This window comes from Leuciscus leuciscus (assembly GCF_965113295.1).
Source record: "Leuciscus leuciscus genome assembly, chromosome: 25".
In the NCBI taxonomy this organism is placed as follows: domain Eukaryota; kingdom Metazoa; phylum Chordata; class Actinopteri; order Cypriniformes; family Leuciscidae; genus Leuciscus; species Leuciscus leuciscus.
Genome location: NC_138724.1, coordinates 22,875,190 through 22,881,189, shown reverse-complemented (window position 1 = coordinate 22,881,189; position 6,000 = coordinate 22,875,190).

Genomic DNA, 6,000 nt, shown 5'->3' with positions numbered 1-6,000 from the left:
TTATACTCGGCCATAGCAACGGAAGACATTTTTCAAAACAGATCGAACAAATCAGAAAAATACTTTCAATACAGTATTGCTTTCAATTAAAAAATAAACAATGAAAATGTAAAAGAAAAAGAAAATTAATTAAGTTTGAAAACCCATCGCACATTTCAAGGTATGAATAAAGTGTCGGGACAGTTTTTTTATTTAAACAGGGTTGCATCGATAGAGTTTATTCCCTTTGTGATGCAAAATAAGAAACACAGACTCTTATTCTTGCAACATTTTACATTTCTATTGTCAAAGAAATTGCAGCTAAATTAAAACGGTAGGCTACAAAACGAAAAAAGTTCAAAGCAACATAAATTAAGAACCGGCGTTTTTCTTTGCCTCTCTCGCGCTGGATATTTTTTTAGTAGGCTAAGTTTGGTCTCCCTCACTGCGCGCGGCGGGTCTTTCTCGAAATTAAACATTTCAGCGTAAAAAAAACACCATACAGCTGATAATACTGTATATGTCGCTGTGTGTCATCCACACAAATCACGAAAGAAAAAACTGTAACAAATAGCTTTTGTTCCTTCAAAGATAAAGCATGCCTTGCTGAATTCACCTTACAATAAAACGAGGTGGGTCGCGAATTAAAGAGCTCTGTATCTGCTAAATTGAAATTGTGTGTAGAAAACCTTTAAATACAGTCAATAAAACTACAATATATAATTTAATAAGATATAGGGCCTACTGTACATAGGCTATGGACTTTTGGAGATTTTGAGATTAATCCTTAGCTCATCGGGCTCAGGCTGGCTCCGACACTCTCCATATGAAAGACGGAACATTAACACCTCTGTCCTGCACCCCCACGATAAAGCAACTATTGCCTTCTCCAAACCCCCCACGGGCTAGCTGAGTTTGCAAAACAAAACAAAGAGTTTGCCACTCGTCGTGGTGTGCCAAAACACTTAATTATTAACTTCAATATTTCATTCAAAACAATCTCAAAACGCTTTGTGACATTTTGAAAAGCCGTGGATGCATTACTGCCACTGGAACCATGAACGCAACAGAATACTGGTTCTGATTTTATTGTTTGTCATTTAAACGTCATATATATATATATATATATATATATATATATATATATATATATATATATGTTTTAGAACTAGACAAATCTCTCTGCATCAACAATAGACTATAAAATGCATTAATAGGCTAATATAATAATATCAGTAGTTCAAGTTAGTTCGGGATTCGAACCCGTGTCATCTAAATGATCATAACGTAAGTTCAACCACTCGGCCACGATTCACTCGTTACGACATGGCCTAACGTTCCAGTGTGTGTTCGCTCACACGAGCGAGAAGCGCTCTTCAAAAATGAACGCGCCGCCGCGTTTGTCGAACACTAATTCAACATGCCAGAATAAAACCTGGCTTTAGAACAATGCATAGCGCCACTCGTCGTGGTGTGCCAAAAAATTTACAATAATTTAGTTTCATTTATTTCAGTGTTAATGTTTGAGTTAAAAAAAATCCTCTACAAATTAAATTAACACAAAGTCGGCTATAAGAGTCCTTTAAAAAGCAAAGGGCTTACAGTCTTCATTGCACGTCAGCTGGAGCGCATCTCATCCTCCTAACTTAACGAAACTCAGCGTATGCCTTACACAGACATGATAAATAAATACATGATTGAAATGTCTTCAAACGAAATAATTCAAAACGAAAAGAAAAAGGCTACTCTCTGATTATGTCTTTATGTGCATTTCTCTCTAGGTGCGTTCACTACAAATATGGCGATCGTCACCTTCATCTTTGTAGTCGACACTGTCAGAAAACACTAGTTTATTGATAAAAATCAATGCACGCATCACCGGATTTACAAATACACATCTTGCTTGTTGCACGCACACATATTATGTAAAAAAAAAACTAAATATTATGTTGAAATAACATTATTATTAATAATACATCTTTTAGAATATTTGATTAAATGCTGATTGTTGCGCTTGTTCAATTTAATAAAATTAAAACTTTAATTGTGATAATTAAAATAATTGAAAATTAAATATTTAGTGGCCAAGTTTTGCTAATTTATTATATAGGCTATTATATGCCTATTGCCTATATTAAGTAGGTCATATTAAGGCATATATTAAGTTTTTTTAGCTGTTATGAGAAAAATAAATCTAACGAAATCTAAAATCTAAATCTAATAAATCTAAAAAAAAATTCTAACGCCAATTCAACATGCCAGAATAAAACCTGATTTTTGAACAATGCGTAACGCCACTCGGCCTGGTGTGCCAAAACACTACATTTTACACTCAATGTTTCATTCAAAACAATCTCAAAACGCGTTGTGACATTTTTTTTAAAGCAGTAGCCTAGCCTATATACATTAAGGGCATTGAAACTAGGATCTTAACTAAAACGCGTTCCGCGTAATCTCTCAAAAATTATGCTACACTACTCCATTTATTTATTTTTTAAGGACTGCTTTTGAAATCACTATAAATTACTATGCAATTGTATCGCTCACGAGAGCTCTTCATTTATCTAATTCCTCAATAGAATAGTAAAAATATTCAGCGTCATTGCTCCTAATATCGTCTCTATTTTTAACTTTTGATTCTATTTTTTCAGTTCTAAAATTGATTCTATCTTTGGTTCTATTCTGTTGTAGCCTAATAGGCCTATATATATATATATATATATATATATATATATATATTTTTTTTTTTATATTGTTTTATATTTAACACACTTACATTTTAAAATACGGCAATTGCTGCTGTTTTGCACAATGCCCCTTTGCGCCACCTGGCGGTCATTTCGGGAACGACTTTGAAATGCGGCTGGTTTATTTTTGCCGCGGTGATTTCGCCGCGGCAGCTGGCGCGGCGGTAATAGGCATTCTGGTTGTCCACCATCTGTATGAAGCAGAAACAATGCAACCACGACATCTGTTTTCAGGCCTTCTCGCTTAGGTCTCTACTACTAACGTGGGTGCTAAACCTCTTGCCTGATCAAAACCCTTCTTTTTCCAGTGATATTCTTCTGAACTTTTCTCTTTTGTTAATGTCTCTCAGCCATCTCTCTTTCTACAATCTGTCTTCAAATCTCCCTCTTGCTCACTCTCTCTCCTCCCCCATCATGAGTGGACACGCCCCCTCCTGCTGATTGGCAGTGTGTTTTGAGAGAGCTTAATAATGAGAATTATTTTCTATTATTAATTTCGTGAAATCCATATATGGCTTACAAAAATTATGCATGAGGAGAAATTAAAGTGTATTTAAAATGCATAAGATTTCAGTAAGATTTCATTGTTTAATTTTTAAACAATATATATATATATATATATATATATTTATATATATATATTAAGCAGCACAACTGTTTTCAACATTGATAATGATGCTGAAATGTATGATGCTGAAAATTCAGCTTTGCCACACAGGAATAAATTACACTTTAAAATGTGCACTTCAACAATCTATCTCTGAAGTCATGCTACAGGTGCGTTCACCCCATAAAGACCAAAGCACCAGGATGCCAAATAAATTATTCTTTAATAAATAAAGTTTAAATATTCCACAGATAAACATCCTCAATTCCTTCATGCAGTTTGTTTTTCTTTAGTTATTTGAATCTCTTTGCTCTAGTAATTTGCTCTGGCAACTTATAAAAAAAAAATTAAAAAAAATAAAAATTAAAAAATAAACCTTAATTTTTTTTTACCTGTTGCTGATATGCTGATATCTTTATCACACAAGGTGTTCCTTTTGTTTTGTATTGAGGGGTTCTGGTTCAAGAGAATGATGCAGAAAGAGGAGGGAGAGAGTGAGAGTTCCTTGATGCAGTCTGTGCAAGGACTGAATGCTAATCAGACAAAGGCCTTTCCCCATGCTTACAGCAGTGCACATACATCTTGTCAGCCCCTGCAATGATACACACATACAACCACACACACTACAGATCCAAGGACCCTCCCATACAGCATTAATAACCCAAACCCGTTTACTTTTGCTTTACTCATGGTGTAAAAACACGCTAAATAACAGACACATAGCGTACATATTAACATTTTAAAGACAAATAAGTGCATGTGTAAATGATTCCCCCCTGGGGATCAGATTGATCATCTGTCATCGTCATTCAGCAGCAGTTCTAAATGATCATTTAAAGGGTAAATCACACTTGCCTGAGTAAAATCTTTTCTGAATGGTGAAGGCGTAGGCTGCCACTAACAGCTAAATAATTCAGCAATATTGATGTGACAGTACACAAGCTTTGCCTGGCATTTGTCATATAAAATGAGAGCACGCAACGAGAGATGGAGATTGTGATGCTCTTTTGTAGTCTGTTTGCACACTTTTGTGTTTCAAATGAACTAAATGCTTGCGAAATAAATGAATAAACATGTTTCAATATTTCTGTGTCTTTAGAGAAAAAGCCTATTTAGCTGTATTTTTGCATAAACACTTTAAAATTTACATAGTTAAAAATAAAACTGTTGTATCAGGATTTCCATATTTACAAAAAAAAGTACCATGGTGCTATAATGTTGCTTTGGAAAGACAAAAAAAACAAAAAAAAGTAATTAAATAAATAAAATACATTTATTATTATTATTATAAGCGTATATTATACATAAAGCAATAATCTAATCTTTTTTTTTTTTTACTTAAAAAAAACTGATTGGGGTGGGATATGCATGGGCTGGAAAGTTTTGTATAGTAAAACTGTCTATCATTCTGAGATCAATAGCGTCCTCTACAGGTCAGATATAACACTACAGGGGTGCATAACTATTATTATTTTAGGCCTACAGTAGGCCTACATTTGGGACAAATCTCCCAATCCTTATTAAAATAATGAATCCATGTGAGATCTGCGAAATATCTGAAGAACAGTGTTCAAAGCCATGAAAACTAGAACAATTGAGAACAACTCTGAATAATTTATACGTTTTTGCATCCTTTTTAACATTAAGGCTTAGCCTGCGTCAGCATAATTCTGAGACGCATACAAACAAGTTGAGAATTTTATACACATTCTCTGCTAAACTTACCAGCTTATTTCATTATAACCATATCGAAAGAATCGCTTTTGTGGAAGAATCATTTGTTCTTCCATTCCCCTAATTATTTGGTAATGTTGCACAGCAATGTAAAATTCACCAATACATTTTACATATACTCACCAAATAAAATAATATGTGGACATGAAATATTCATTTGTGTTGAAATTATTTTATAGTTTTACTTGTAAGCCTATATTACCAGCTAAGAAAAAAAAAAGTCATTAGGCAATCCCCCGGTTTCACAGACAAGGCTTAAGCCTAGTCCCAGACTAAAATGCATGTTTGAGCTGTTTCATCTGAAAGCACTGATAGACAGTATCTTAAAATATGTCAGAGCCATCGTTTTGTCTCAAGATACACACCCGTAAGTTTTTTTTCTAAGACACATTTATAAAAGCTACTTAAATGCCCTAATTGAACTAATGCCTAATCCTGGCTTAATCTAAGCCCTGTCTGTGAAACCAGGCCTACATGTACAAAACCATTTTACAGTAATATTAATATAGTAGTCTCGGTTTCAGTTACCCGAAATAATATAATCATACATTATAATACATTATACAAATGATAAAAAAATATATAGACTTTTTTAAAAGCATTTTTACCAGAAGTTCACAAACATGTCATATTGTGAGTCTCTGCTGGGCAGCGAGTGTCTGAGATCAGTGTGTTCTGGAGCAGCCCAGCATGACAGGAACCGGAGCCAGCGTTCCTCGTGTTCTCTTATTTATTTAACCCGAGACAGACCTCAGAGAGAGAGAGAGAGAGAGAGAGAGAGAGAGAGCGAGAGAGATACAGAGAGAGAGAGAGAGAGAGAGAGAGAGAGAGAGAGAGAGAGATACAGAGAGAGAAATACAGAGAGATACAGAGAGAGAGAGAGAGAGAGAGAGAGAGAGAGAGAGAGAGAGAGAGAGATCCAGAGAGAGAGAG